Genomic DNA, 16,777 nt, shown 5'->3' with positions numbered 1-16,777 from the left:
AGGGAAAACGTCTTTTGGCAAATATATGTTTTAAATGATAAATTTGATTCAGGAAAGCAATATGTAAATGACCATTTGATAAGGAGTCAATGAAAAAAGTTCAAGAAAATAATCATAATGAAATATATCTTAATAAAACATTTTTTATTAACTTCAGACATTTATTGTATGCCTTTCCCTCTCTGGACACATTTTTTTTTTTGTTCTTTGTTGTTGTTGTTTTTAAAAGAATTTTATTTGTTATTTTTGAGAGAAAGAATGATCAGGGGTGAGGGGAAGGAGCAGGCAGGGAGGGAGAGGGACAAACAGATCCACCCAAAGCCCAACAAGGGGCTTGATCCCAGGACTTTGAGATCATGACCTGAGCCAAACCAAGAGTTGAAAGCTGAACCTGAGCCACCCAGGTGCCCCTGGATATATTTTGATAGAGGCTCAATATGGCTAAAGCTCTGACAACTTTCTGTTGTACTATCTAGAATGAAGAGTGAGTTTGCTTCATGAAAATTAGAATTTAATTGAATTTTGTAAAGTACAAAACCCATAAAGACATTTTCTGCAATATCCGAAACTCTAAATATAATTGAAGACTGAACAAAGGTAGTGAATAACTGCATAATGTGGAGAAACGTTCTTTACTGCAACCTGAAAGCACGTAATAAACAGTATTGTATCTTGCAGTGAAAAGAGAAGGTCAGATTGGTACTATTTTAAGCAATTGGTTGTTTAGTTAAGCTTTGCTGCATCAATATGCAAGTGCTTCCCCAGTGCCAATGCTCTCTTATGAAATTTCTATTGCTTGAAAGTTCAGAGGTTCCTTTATTGGCTCAGAGAAAGTAGTATCACACTTTTGTTCTTCCCCAATAAGTGACTTTTGAATATTTACTACAGAAAGTGAATCTAAACATGTTAAAGGGGCGAGTCACATTGCTTAGCTTGGAAAATATTGAAGGTGAAGCATATTCCTCTCATTTTCTTTTCAACAGAAATACTTTGTGCTGTACTTAAAAACTAATGGTTTATGCATGAACTAGTTTACAATATATGTAGTATTATGTATGCACATTAGCATTCCTAGGAGCTACTTGAGTAACCCAGTAAAAGGGGTCAAGAAAATATTGGACTGTCTTGCAGTTATTACAGACTAGTTAGAAACTGGAAAACAAGCTAATTTTGATAAAAAAAAAACATTATAATACTTTGTTTTTATATAGTGCTTTTCAGACATGACTTCATTATTTAACAGAACATTCTTCTGAGCGTAGGTAGCGAGAGCTCTCTGCAGTTTATAGAGGCATAAACTTGGGCATAAAAAGATTAATTGATTTCTTCTGGGCAGAGAAAATCTATGCTGAAGGGAAAAAGAGACCAAGTTTCTACAAAGGGCTCCAGACCCTGCTATTTCTCCAGTAAATAGAAATCACATCATCATTAACCTTTGTAACAAGTTCTTAGAGTCTTTGCCACAACACCAGTACTAACCACCTTCATGGCATTGATTAAAAAGGTTTCCAGGTTTTGTTTAATGTGCTGACACATTACACTCACATACCATATACTCCTGGGTTGAACAATGAGTTTCTTACATAGTAATAGAGAAAAGATGAAAATCAGTAATGATACCCAAATCTTAATTTAAGAGTGCACAAAGGATATAGCTAAGAATTGTCATTACTTACTCCCAGCAAGTAATACTTAAGGCCAGAAAAATCACATAATTAGAGGAACTTCTGAGGCCCATGATTTCAAGAAAAATTCCAAACATAATTATAATACTCTTATTAAAATCTCTTGGAAATTGCTTAATTTACATAGTTTTCCCTGTCTGAATGTACTTTCTCTAATGTCTCTATTCAGTTCACTCATTTATTCAATAAATATTTATCCAATGCCTGTATTTTGCCTGGAAACTTTGCTTGATATTGGAAATCTGGAGGTAAGTAAGATAGGCATGATCCTTAGTCCCAAGGAATTTAGAAGCTATAATCACAAATATGAATTCCTGCAGTGACCAAATAGATATCCTAATGAAGGAAACAATTTTTGTTGGAGAAGAATAGATAGCAGAGATCATAGAAAACATGGGCCCCTGCACAGAATAATCTATGAATTTTTCAAAAGGAGCTCAAGTTTTGGGGTTTTATTGTGGTAGTTGTAGTTGTTTTGCTGTAATTGTGAATTTATTTATAATTAAAGCAAACATTTTTGTACAATGTATGTCTACACTGCTGTAGACATTATAAGAGTTAAAAGCAGAGTTTCTGGCCTCAAATACCTATGCGCTGAAATGACTACAGGAAAGTGTTATAGGTACTTGGATAGAAGAGTTACAGAGGGCTGTGGAAATGCAAAGTGCGAGTGTCTGACTTCACAATGTAGAACTGGGTGTATGTTTGGTAGGAGGTTATACAATACGGGTGTCAAGGTTAACTTCCCTGAGGAATTTATATGGGAAAAAAAAAACAGAAGAATTCACCCTGGCACACTGTAGATTTTAAAAGCAATTCAGCCTGGTATCCTAGCTTACAAGGGAGAGAGTAGAGGATTTGAGGCCAGGAGACTAGACAAGTGCCAGGTCACTGATGGCCTTTTAATGTAAAGAAGTTTGAACTTTATGTTGGGAATAATGAGAAATTATTGAAGTAAAAGAGCAACATAATCAAATCACATTTTTGTAAGTTCACTTTGGCTGAAACATGGAGAACATAGAGGTTGGTGGAAAAGACGTGGGTGATCAGTTAGGAGATATTGGTCAGAATCCAGGTAAAAAAATAACATTGGCATTAACTAGAGCAGTGTTAGTGGTAATGGAAAGGAGTAGATGGATCTACAAATATTTACTGGATAAAACTGATGTTTGGTTGGTTTCTGAGGCTGAGGAAGAGAAGAGTTAAACAAATCTCCTAGGATTTGGGGTTTTGTTTTGTTTCAGGTAAATGATGCTGATACCATTTACTGAGATTGAGATTAGCACAGGGTCACAAATTAGCACAGATTTGTCTAGGGGAGATGAAGCTTTTGACACGATGAGTTTGAGGAGCATGGGAGAGAGAAACATGGGCAGTTGGATGTGTGGCTCCAGAGCTCAGATTCAGTGTATATTCTTTATGCAATCTATTACCACTTCAGTGGGAAGCCGTGTCTGAATTCTGGAGGCCTCTTCACATCTAGAAATTTGAGCGGTGATCTTGATTTATCTCACAGTGCCTTGATTTATAGTTTAACAACAACAACAAATTACCCTTATTTTTCAATGCCTTACTCACATTTATAAATTTAAAAGCAATGATCTTTTCTGAATTTGTAAGACATTTTCCTTAATTCTGCTCCAGGCAGATATTATACATTCACTTTTTAAAAAGATTTTTTTTTATTTATTTGATATAATGGAGAGAGCACAAGCAGGTGGAAGAGGTAGCAAGCAGCAGGAGAGGGAGAAGCAGGCTCCCCACTGAGTAGAGAGCCTGATGTGAGGCTTGATCTCAAAACTCGGATCATGACCTGAGCTGAAGGCAGATGCTTAACCAACTGAATCACCCAGGCACCCCCACACCCCGCCCCAACACACTTCTTAAAATTCAGCATTTCCAGGGCCCCTGGGTGGCTCAGTTGGTTAAGTGATCAACTTTATTTTCTGCTCAGATCATGATCACCGGGTCATGAAATTGAGCCCTGCATTGGGACTCCGCCACTCAGTGGAGAGTCTGCTTGAGATTTTCTCCCTCCCTCCTGCATAAGCAGCAAGATATAAAAAGTACCAGTCAAAAATCCATTTTGGGCTCTCTGGTTTCAGTGTGTTCCATGCAACACACACATCTGTGGTCCCTGATCTTTGAGAGAAAACAATAGAACCCTGCAGAAGGAGCACAATTGGAGCCTGAGCTCAGCTGTGAGACAGCCCTTGGCTAGAATGCATCCTTATGCTAAGGCTGTTGTTTTATCACATTCTTTTCCAACAATACACACTATAAGTATACGGATTTTCATTTTGAGTTCTGAACAGCTTCTTTGACAGCTGAACCCCTTAGTACAGGGACTTATCGATGGAAGTGGGGAGTCAATCAGTTGGACCCTGAATAACATTTGAAGGAAAAATTGACATGATTTGCTGATGGATTGGATGTGGCATATAAGAAGTAGAAGAGAGTCAAAGGTTACTCCCTATATTTTCATTGTAGGCAAATAGGAATAATGACTGAGGAGGAGCCAAATTAGCATTCATGTAATAGGAAAAGGAAGGAAACTTATTGAAGACGTTGAACGTAGACAACTCTTCTGGGAAAACAGATATAAACAAAGCAGAGAAAGGAGGGCTTTGTTGAAAAAAAGAATTACAAATATCTAAGAGAGCTAGGAACATTTTAAATGTATTGAAAACTTCTTCAGAGAAATACTTTCTTTCCTCCACACTAGCGATTTAAATTTTACCTAACACAGAAATCCTGGAAGTAAACATCAATATAGCATTTAATTCTATTCATGTCTTATAAACCACACTTTTCTATCTCTAAGATATTTTCATTCCACAATGATATTTCACTTAACTTTAACTTAGCTAAAACAAAAGCATAATAAAATCAGAAGCGGAAATATAGAGAAAATGTAGACTATTGACTCAGTTTGCTATTTGGAATATTATATTTAAGCAAAATGTCATTCTCTGTGATTCTGGACGTAATGTTAATATTATGTCCTTAGAATTATGTGGATCTTGGGTAAGTCCAAGAAAAAAAATCATTATGTGTAAGCTAAAAGTAACTAAGCCTGCAATTAATGTTGCTATTGGCCTTTAATATTTATCCTCCTCTGTATTTACATTTCATCTGGAAGTCTTTTGCAGATAATCTGGGATGACTTTTACTTGGTTACGAAGTGAGAAACTTTGGAAACACCCTTAACATCTATGTAGTAGGTGTTGAATAAATGTTTGTTAAGTGGATGAATACATACATGAATCAATATATCCATGAATGAAGAGTCAGATGAATGGTTTATGAATAGATATATGCATTGATAGTGGCATGTATATGCATAAAACGTTTTGTGTAAACAGAGAGGAAGTCATGAATCTTTTGTGATTTTCTTCTTTTGTTGGTAGAAACCACACTGAGGCCTACTTGCAGAGTGAAGGTAGTGGAAGAGAGCATGATGACCATTTGAGAATCAACTGGGGTCTGGAAGACAATGGCAGAGAAGGGGGCAAGACTCACAGCTAACCCAGGTGATTTCAATAATCAGTGACTGTGTGTTCTGGTGATATCTTATGCCCTGAAATGGAGATTGGAATTAGAGGTAGAGCAAAAAGAAGTTGCTTAAGGGAAAATGTCTCATTCCTGGGATAGAAATGTCTCATCAGAGAAAAGGGTGCAGGTTATTTCTTTCCTTTTCTGTGTCATGAACTCATGACCTCCTTCTCTTTCCTACACACACACATCTCCCAAGGCATCCGTGAATTGAAAGATTTATATGCTCTGACAAAGGACGTGACTCTTCTCATGGGTGTTTTGAGACAAGCAGTTTCTCCACCCACTCATCTCCCAAGTTCGTTCCTTAACCAGGTAGCTAACTGAGGCATGGGATTGAGACAAATACTATACAGTCACTTGAGAAAGGTTAATCTCAGAGTGACTGTTTTAATAAGGAAAAAACAAATAATTCCAAATTCTTATATCCTTCATGTATGCATAGAGATGATGGGTAGACAGACAATAGATAGTAGATGATTGATACATAGATAGATGATAGATAGATAGATGATAGATAGATAGATAGATAGATAGATAGATAGAACAAATTATTATAGAAAAGACTTCCAACACTATTTCCTTTTTATTTTAAAGCTATTTAAAAAATTTCTTTCTACTTCTTCTTTTCCTAACTTAGTAAACATGTGCCAATTCTCATAGGATTCTTTTCTTTTTTTAAAAAAAGATAAAGTGTATATAGTAATGCAGTTTGGTAGAAATTAATCCAAGAAACTAGCTCTTTTAAAGCCAAACTGCCATACTATCAAGCAACAGTTCAATAAATGGGGATTTCCATTCAAATTGTTGCAAAATATTCTTTGATACTTCAGACTGTCTACTGATGATGGAAGGCTTCTCCTTTCTTTTCTAATGAAAAGAAAATTAAATTTAAAAAGAAGACAATTTGTGGTTTGTCTTTAGACAACAGACACCAGGAAAGTAATGAAATAAATGCCAAGAGAAGAGATGTGGGTCAGACTTTCCCAAGCTTTTTCCCAGATCTCTTAGTCCACCCAGATGCTCTGAACAGTGAGCTCTGTGGAAGAACACATTACTGCAAAGCCCCATATGCTGTCCTCTCTAGGGGATGCACAATATTTACTAAAATAGTAAAGGCACCCAAATCCTGAGGTAAAGGAAATCTATTTAGCTTCCCTTAACCCAGCACTGCTACAATTTATGAGTCCATGAAGGCTTCTCAAAAATAACACACATCGAGATACTGCAGAGCTAGCGATGTGGACTATGCTTGATGCCAGCCTATACAATGCAAACCTCCTCAAGTGCACAGACAGCCAGACCCCTGGGAAACGGAATCACTTAGAGGTAATCAGAGCCTTTGTAGAAAAACATAATATTTTGATGCTCAGAGCATGGAAAAAAGAAATTATGTGGGCTGGGACCCACACATCACACCACTTAGGAATAGTGGGGATTAGAAAGAATTAGAAGAAGCCAAGAAACTGAGAACAAAAGCCTAATAATTAAATCCACTAGACTGTATTTTTAATTAATTCTTCTGCTGGTACTAGACAAAACTTTTCTAAGATGAAGAATATTAAGAGCACAGTATTTTTTACTAAACCAGTGCCTTCTAAATTCTGAGATCCATTTGCTTTTGGAGAACCCCACTTCCCAAGGGTTCTGATGGGTTGTGGAGGTTTTCAAACACTCATAAATACTCTCCTAGGCTTCTTGGACATCAAATACTCTTACAAAACAGTAGTTTGTCGAATTAAGTGCCAATGAAACAGATGGATTACATTTTCCTCACAATGTGCACAAATTAAGAAATTAAAGAGAAAAAAGTACTTGGTAAAACCAGCTTTGTATTTTGCCGGACCTAAAGCATTTAGAAAAATGGTTTGAGATATTTGGCTAAAGCCCAGTGCCACCAGGCCTTCCTGGCTCCAGACACCAGCCTCATTGACTGAAATATTCTATTAAGCTAACAGATGGGTGAATGGTTAGTCACTGGCTTCTCTGAAAAAGTGAAACAAGGAATGAAATATTCCTGGAAGGATAAAATACGTGTGCTTCATGCTTTCACAGAGGTAGGTTGAGACCCATCTCTAGGAGAGTTCAGACATAATATAAGCTAAGGGAATTAAGTTTTTAAAAAGATTTATTGTATTAGTGTGAGATAACTGAGAAAGGAAGAGAAAAGTACCTAAAGAAGACAGGTAAACCAGAAAGTTTGGGAATATAAGGTTTGTGAATAGAATTTCTACCACTATGAATATAGCTTTTGGGATACTTTTCAGAATGACCTGTAATTTTGTGAAACATATTTATGTGTATGCTTTTTTCAAATGAATAAACTTTATTTTTAAGGCAGTTTTAGGTTTATAGTAAAATTGAGTGGAAAATAGAAAGTTCTCATAATGCTCTGCATTCCTCACTACACACACACACACATACACACACAATTATTGACTTGTCATATAGCCTATAATGCTGTTTAAAATATATTATTAGTGCATGCTTGGAGGTAAAGGACCCTGGAAGTCAGGCTTTTGCTGGTTTTGAAGGAAATAATTTATAACCACACATTAATTTATTTGCTTTCTAGAAGAAATAAGTTATAGGAAAATGTAAGTTTTGTATACATAACTCTGATATTCATCACAAGAAACAGATAAGCCTCTCTAATTACCAAATGCCATTTCTAATTTGCGATTAGAAATAATATTTTTTCCTTGGTGTGACCATTCCTTCTTAACACAACTACTTTTGGAAAGATATATAACAAGAAATCAGTTTTATGGCAATGCTTTGCATAGGAAATTATTATAATAGCAAAATTAAACCCATATTCTTTTCTCATAAACCTGTTTTGTAAGTGTTTCCTTTCCAATATTGTGTTGAAACCTTGAATGCACCAACCATGATTCTCCACTTCTTTTTTTGTATATTTTTTATTGGAGTTCGATTTGCCAATATATAGTATAACACCCAGTGCTCATCCCGTCAAGTGCCCCCATCAGTGCCCGTCCCCCAGTCACCCCACACCCTGCCCACCTCCCTTTCCACTACCCCTTGTTCGTTTCCCAGAGTTAGGAGTTTCTCATGTTCTGTCTCCTTTTCTGGTATTTCCCACTCATTTTCTCTCCTTTCCCCGATAATCCCTTTCACTATTTTTTATATTCCCCGAATGAACGAAACCATATAATGTTTGTCCTTCTCCGGTTGACTTACTTCACTCAGCATAATACCCTCCAGTTCCATCCACGTTGAAGCAAATGGTGAGTATTTGTCATTTCTAATGGCTGAGTAATATCCCATTTTATATATGGACCACCACTTCTTTATCCATTCATCTTTTGATGGACACCGAGGCTCCTTCCACAGTTGGCTATTGTGGACATTACTGCTGTGAACATCGGGGTGCAGGTGTCCCAGCGTTTCACTGCATCTGTATCTTTGGGGTAAATTCCCTGCAGTGCAATTCCTGGGTCCTAGGGCAGGTCTATTTTTAACTCTTTGAGGACCCTCCACACAATTTTCCAGAGTGGCTGCACCAGTTCACATTCCCCCCAACAGTGCAAGAGGTTCCCCTTTCTCCACATCCTCTCCAACATTTGTTGTTGCCTGTATTGTTAATTTTCCCCATTCTCACTGCTGTGAGGTGGTATCTCATTGTGGTTTTGATTTGTAGTTCCTGATGGCCAGTGATGCGGAGCATTTTCTCATGTACTTGTTGGCCATGTCTATGTCTTCCTCTGTGAGATTTCTCTTCATGTCTTTTGACCATTTCATGATTGGATTGTTTGTTTCTTTGCTGTTGAGTTTCAGAAGTTCTTTATAGATCTTGGAAACTAGCCCTTTATCTGATACGTCATTTGCAAATATCTTCTCCCATTCTGTAGGTTGTCTTTTAGTTTTGTTGACTGTTTCTTTTGCTGTGCAGGAGCTTTTATCTTCATTAAGTTCCAATAGTTCATTTTTGCTTTTGTTTCCCTTGCCTTCATGGATGTATCTTGCAAGAAGTTGCTGTGGCCAAGTTCAAAAAGGGTGTTGCCTGTGTTCTCCTCTAGGATTTTGATGGTATTTTGTCTCTCATTTAGATCTTTCATCCATTTTGAGTTTATCTTTGTGTATGGTGTAAGAGAATGGCCTAGTTTCATTCTTTTGCACGTGGCTGTCCAATTTTCCCAGCACCATTTATTGAAGAGACTGTCCTTACACCAAGCAGAAGAAGAGAGTTAATAAAGATTCGAGCAGAAATCAATGAAATAGAGACCAGAAGAACTGTAGAACAGATCAACAAAACCAGGTGTTGGTTCTTTGAAAGAATTAATAAGATAGATAAATCATTAGCCAGCCTTATTAAAAAGGAAAGAGGAAGACTCAAATTAATAAAATCACAGATGAAAAAAGAGAGATCACAACCAATACCAATGAAATACAAACGATTTTAAAAACATATTATGAGCAGCTATATGTCAATAAATTAGGAAATCTAGAAGAAATGGACGCATTTCTGGAAAACCACAAACTACCAAAACTGGAACAGGAAGAAATAGAAAACCTGAACAAGCCAATAACCAGGGAGGAAATTGAAGCAGTCATCAAAAACCTCCCAAGACACAAACGTCCAGGGCCAGATGGCTTCCCAGGGGAATTCTATCAAATGTTTAAAGAAGAAACAATACCTATTCTACTAAAGCTGTTCCAAAAGATAGAAAGGAATGGAATACTTCCAAACTCTTGTTTTATGAGGCCAGCATCACCTTAATTCCAAAACCAGACAAAAACCCTACCAAAAAGGAGAATTATAGACCAATATCCCTGATGAACACAGTTGCAAAAATTCTCAACAAGATACTAGCCCATAGGATCCAACAGTACATTTAGAAGATTATTCACCATGACCAAGTGGATTTATCCCCATGATGTAAGGCTGGTTCAACACTCGTAAAATAATCAATGTGATAGATCATATCAACAAGAGAAAAAAAACAAGAACCATATGATCCCCCCAATAGATGTAGAGAAAGCATTTGACAAAATACAGCACCCATTCCTTACCAAAACTCTTCAGAGTGTAGGGATAAAGGGAACATCCCTCAGTATCTTAAAAGCCATCTACACAAAGCCCACAGCCAATATCATTCTCAATGGGGAAACACTGGGAGCCCTTCCCTTAAGATCAGGAACATGACAAGGATGTCCACACTCACCACTGCTATTCAACACAGTACCAGAAGTCCTAGCCTCAGTAATCAGGCATCAAAAAGAAATAAAAGGCATTCAAATTGGCAAAGAAGAAGTCAAACTCTCCCTCTTTGCAGATGACATGATACTGTACATAGAAAACTCAAAAGACTCCACCCCAGGATCTCTAGAACTCATACAGCAATTTGGTAGTGTGGCAGGATACAAAATCAATGCCCAGAAATCAGTGGCATTTCTACACTCTAACAATGAGACTGAAGAAAAAGAAATTAAGGAGTCAATCCCATTTACAATTGCACCCAAGAGCATGAGATACCTAGGAATAAACCTAACCAAAGAGGTAAAGGATCTATACCCCCCAAACTACAGAACACTTCTGAAAGAAATTGAGGAAGACACAAAGAGATGAAAAAATATTCCATGCTCATGGATTGAAGAATTAATATTGTGAAAATGTCATTGCTACCCAGGGCAATTTACACATTCAATGCAATTCCTATCAAAATACCATGGACTTTCTTCAGAGAGTTGGAACAAATCATCTTAAGATTTGTGTGGAATCAGAAAAGACCCCGAATAGCCAGGGGACTATTGAAAAAGAAAACCAGTGCCAGGAGCATCACAATGCCTGATTTCAAGTTGTATTACAAAGCTGTGACCATCCAGACAGTATGGTACTGGCACAAAAACAAACACATAGATCAATGGAACAGAATAGAGAACCCAGAAATGAGCCCTCAACTCTAAGGTCAACTAATATTTGACAAAGCAGGAAAGACTATGCAGTAGAAAAAGGACAGTCTCTTCAATAGATTCTCCACTTTTATAGGGACTCTGAGATGTACTTGTGGAAATAATTTTGATGTTGAGGTTCTGATTCCAAAGATTGAATTTCTGTTCCTTGAACTAGCAGCACCTCTTGATTGATTACCTAAGCATTAAAATCCCCAAGGGAGAGATTAGAAACCCCAAGATCAATTTCAATTCTGAGAGTGCTCTTGCATAAGACCTAATATACACATTTCTGGCATTAACTCTCGTCAGATATATTCCTTCCCCCCTGCCCCAGATACATTCCTAAGGAAGATGACATGACCTTACCTCCAGCTCAAAGAAACACTATTTCATTCAACAATACCCAGAAACTCTGGATGTATTTCTTATATTTGAGTGGCATTTATTTAGACTATAACTTATCAATCTTAGCCTCAGTTTCTCATTAAAATGATCTTGGCTTAATTAGTAGGACAATTGCATGTGGATTGTGAAAAGCACACATCCTGTTTTGAAAAACTTAGATCTATAAATTCATAATTTCTCCTTGGTTTTGTGTGAGAACCATAGACTTTTACTTTCTGCTTCAACAAGAGTGGTGAGCAATTATTTCTAAACAAGCCATTGTAGGTGTGGAATATGATAATATTCAGAGAGTAGCTTTCTAGAGATTAAGTTTAAATAAACATGAACTAGAATTTCCAAACTTGCTCTGCCTTCCTCTCCTGTAACCCACCTCACCCATACTGGAGTGAGGATTAGTGACAGAGCCTGGGAAAAAAGGAGATATTGTTTTCTGGACTATCTTTTATCTTCATGTTACTGTACTGAATATTTATTGCTTGACAACTTTTAATCTTTAATAGAGAAAAAAAAGAAGTTTTGTTCACTCAGGAAATAAGAATGACTTAATCAGGAGAATCCACATGATGTCATGAAAGGAAGCTTAGCAAAAGCAAGAGTCTTCTAATAAGCATTTTATCTTGACTGAGATGTTTTTAATGGTCACCATTTAAAAATTCACTTTAATATAGAGAACAATAATGATTACAATGTGAGACCATGTGTGTAAATGTTAATTGCATGTGAGTAGATTTTTAAAAAACCAGTAACAAAATACTTTCAGTTCACATTAATTTTACTAATGAGAAGGGGCCTGCCTCAAATGCACAATTTCCTTCGTAAGACTTTTCCCAGATTGAAACTTGCATGGAGTGGAAGTGTAAAGAGCTAAGCTTAAAACCTCTAATGAAAAGAGTTCAATCTTCTGTAGTCTTAGAAAGCTGAATAAACAGAGACTGCACAAGAGTCTCAATTAAAATCTGGGAAGGACCATTCCTAAAGAGCACTAACAAAGCCCAAAGTAGATTGAGTCTTACTAAAACTATGATCAGCTTGACCCTTGAAATTAAATTAACCACGTTTTCACCTTATCTACCTAATAGAATAAAAGAGGAGATGGTGTAGGTGGAAAATAGCATTTGGAACCAAAGTTCTCCATACATACAACCACAAATTTCTAGATATACAAAGAGACAGAAAGTGTAACTGATTATAAAAAGAATAATAGAAAAAGTGAACCAACAGACAATTCAGATACTGTAGATAGCAGTCAAGGAGTTTTTTTTTTTTTTTAAGATTTGTTTATTTTTGAGAGAGAGAGAGAGAGAGTGGGGGTGCAGAGAAAAAGGGAAAGGGTTCTCTCTCAAACTTCCTGCTGAGTGCTGAGCCTGACATGTGGCTCAATCTCAGCATCCTAAAATCAGGACCTAAGGAACCCAGGAGCCCCAAGAAGTTTGAAAGAAGCACAAATAGTGCACTCATATAGAGGAAAACAAATCCAAAAAGGATAAAGAGAGGAATAGTTTTGACAGCTATCAGATCACTCTATGTATAAAACAATGGATATCTTAGAATTAAAATTTTCTATATCAGACATTAATATTTCATTAGATGAGCTCAATGGAAGGTGGGCCATAGCAGAAGACAGGGTAGAACTTGAGGAGAGGTTAATAGAATGTTGTCAAATAGAAGCACAGGAAAAAAAAAAAAAAAAGAGGAAAAAGGAAGCAGAGTATAGGAGAATTTGGTATAGTTAAATAAATGGTCTAATAAACATTTATGTCTCAGAAGGAGAAGAAAATTTGACCAAAGCAATTTTTGAGGAAATGATGGCGAGTATTACCTAAAACTAATGAAAATAGACTAATCACTAAGTTTATGAAGGTCAACAAATCCTAAGCAGGATAAATTCAAAGAAAACAGCATTTAGATAGTGACATCAGCAAGATGGCAGTATCATCCAGCACTAGTCCCCTTGCAGAAACATCTATTTGAATAATTACCCATGCATGAAAATACCTTCATAAGAGCTAAAGATTCTAGGTGAGTGATTCCAATACACGAGTGGTACACTGAGAGAAGAAAAGATACACGGAAGAGGGTAGAAAGTTTTACACTATTCCTGTCACCACTCCTCTAAGCCTGGACAGACCAACACAGAGGAAGATAGTCTCTCCATGGGGAAGGAGAGTTAAGTGAGCACCTGACTTCACTACAGACTTTGGATCCAGGCTCACCCCAGTGAACTCTAGTGCTAGGCTGGCCTCTCTAGCCCTATGAATTTTGCCTCTAGGCCCACCTCAGCACTAAGTAACTCAGCCCCTGCCGACCCAGCCTCCAAACCAGCTCCTGTGGACTCAGGCTTCCCACCAGCCCAAACTTTGTATATTGATTATACACGATAGAGAATAGACAAAAGCAAAGATGTCTTTTTAAAATTTTTTAGATATTCCATGTAGGATTATTATTGTTATTACTGAAGTACAGTTGACCAAAGCTGTGTTTTTAAAAGATTAATAGAATTGATAAACTCTTAATAAGAATGATATATAAAATGAGAGAATTCAAGTTACCAATACTGAAAATAAGGATATCAGTAAAGATTTTAGAGACATTAAAAAGACATTAAAAAGAAAAACATTATGGACCTCATTAAGCTGGTAATCTTGACAATTTAAATGAAATGAGAAAATTTCTTCTAAAAAATGCATCGTAATAAAACCGACACTAAAAGAAACAGAAATTCTGAATTTGGATCTGTAATTAAAATCTTTCCCACAAAAACACTCTGGCTTAGATGGGCTTACTGATTTTTTTCCCCATTCTTTCTTGAATTTTTCCAAACTTTTAAGGAAGAAAAAAATATATCAGTCTTAATACAATAGTTTCTGAAAATAGGAAAAAGAGGAAATATTTCCTACCTTATTATAGGAGGCCAGAATGACTTTAAAAGTAAACCTAATGAACACATTATAAGAAAAAGAAAATTACAGGGTAATGATTCTCATGAACACATGTGCAAAAATATAGAAGACTATAGTAATTGAACCTAGTTATTTATCAAAAGGATGACACATGACAAACCTGCAGGCTTTATTCAAAGAATCAAAGTTGGTCTAGCAGTCAAAAATCAATTTATGTAATTAACTACATTAACAGAACCCAAAAGAAAATCCCTATGACATAGATACTATAAAGCATTTTATTAAACAACACTCATGATATTGAATTTTAAATGAAAGCTAAGAAAAGTCACAAAATTTTCCTGAAGTGCTTTCCAAAATAAGCTGTTTAAATGGTTTTGGGTCACAATATACTTTGAACAATTTTGCTGAATGAAAAATAATATTTATTGCTTTTTTCCTGAATTGCTCAATTACTTGTATTGCTTCTACATAAATGGAAAGCAATGATAGTTGTTCAAATACTAAAAAGGAGCACAGGCAGTAATTTCTCTGATATCAATTCTAGCAACTTTTTTCTAGATAGGGCCTACATAAAAATAAAAAACTTCACAAGGAAGGAAACAATCAACAAAACTAAAAGGCAATCTATTGAGTCGGAGAAGATAATTTGCAAATGACATATCTGACAGGGTTAGTATCCAAAATACATAAAGAACATATAACATTCCAACACTCAAAAACAAATAATCCAATTAAAAATTGACAGAACACACGAACAGGCATTTCTCTAAAGAAGACATACAGAAGGCCAATAGACATGAAAAGATTCTCATCATCTCATCTCAAATCAAAACTACAAAGAGATATCACCTTACGCCTGTCAGAATGTCTATAATCAACAACACAAGAAACAACGGGTGTTGGTGAGGATGTGGAGAAAAAAGAACCCTCATACACTATTGAGGGGAAAGCAAACTGGTGAAGCCACTGTGGAAAACATTATGGATGTTCCTCAAAAAGTTAAAAATAGAAATACTCTATGATCCAGCAATCACACTACTGGGTATTTACCCAAACAATACAAAAAACACTAATTCAAAGGAATACTGCACCTCTATGTTTATAGCAGCATTATTTATAACTGCCAAGACACGGAAGTAGACCAAGTGTTCATCCATTGATGAATGGATAAAGAAGAGGTGGAGCATGTATAAATGGAATATTATTTAGCCACAAAAAGAATAAAATCTTGCCATTTGCAATGACATGGATAGAGCTAGAGAGTATATTGCTATGTGAAATCAAAGAGAGAAAGACAAATATTTGATTTTACTCACAGGTGGAATTTAGGAAACTAAAGAGCAAAGGGGAAAAGAAGAGAAAAAGAGAGACAAAACAAGAAACAGACTCTTAACTATAGAGAACAAACTGATGGTTACCAGACGAGAGATGGGTGGGAAAATGAGTGAAATACGTGATAGTTATTAAATCATGCACTTGTAATGAGCACCAGGTGATGAAAAAAAAACTTAAAAAAAATAACTATGAGATAAAAACAACAAAATACTACACATACTACAAAACTACTATAATGTATTCCAATTTATTGATGAAGAGTTATTCAGTTTTCTTCTTTTCTTTGCCTCAATACTGTTGATCAACACACAATGAATACATATCATGAGTCAGATTCTTCTTTAATGTTATCAGTTGGATAGAGTGACAGACTGAAATTTCAGAGTATAAGATTATAATATCCTTATCATATAATGACCATCTTAGGGCAAATTTTTAAATCCATGTTGGTGCGGTAATAAATTTGTTAATTTTTAAAATCTAAACATTTACATATAATTCTATATATTTGTCATATATTAATTTCAAACTGCCTGACTCAAATAACATACTCAGATATTATTAACTTCAAAAATAGTCATTTTTAAAAATTTTAAGTGTGTTTTTTTTTTTTAAGCAACTGACCCAAAATTTTGTTCTTTGATACTTAATGTCTGTTTGAGAATAGAAAATTAAAGTAGTAGTTGAGGGGCACCTGCATGGCTCAGTTGGTTAAGCACCTGCCTTCAGCTCCGTTCATGATCCTGGGGTCCTGGGATTAAGCCCCACATCAGGTTCTCTGCTCAGGGGGAGGTCTATTTCTCCCTCTCCCTTTGTGTGCTCTCAATTTTGCTCTCAAATAAATAAAATTTGAAAAAAATATATAGTAGTAGTTGAACACAAAAGCTCTGTATAAGCTTTTTCTATTGTTGCTCTAACAAATGATCACAAACTTAGCTAAAATTGTTACATTCATGTCGACCAGAAGTCTTATAGCTT

At 36.0% G+C, this 16,777-nt stretch overlaps 1 long non-coding RNA gene across 1 annotated transcript in view; it reads left to right on the top strand.

Moving 5' to 3' along the window:
- LOC112644505 (uncharacterized) overlaps nucleotides 1–16,777 on the top strand; it is a 210,650-nt gene that overhangs the window by 99,830 nt on the left and 94,043 nt on the right. The window contains exon 3 of the long non-coding RNA XR_003126437.3: nucleotides 5,096–5,218. This is a non-coding gene — a long non-coding RNA (uncharacterized LOC112644505). The remainder of the gene's footprint in view (nucleotides 1–5,095; nucleotides 5,219–16,777) is intronic.

Source organism: Canis lupus, chromosome 1, assembly GCF_003254725.2.
Source record: "Canis lupus dingo isolate Sandy chromosome 1, ASM325472v2, whole genome shotgun sequence".
Taxonomy (NCBI): Eukaryota; Metazoa; Chordata; class Mammalia; order Carnivora; family Canidae; genus Canis; species Canis lupus.
The sequence above is the reverse complement of the archived record's forward strand: the minus strand, read 5'-3'. Positions and strand labels throughout refer to the sequence as shown.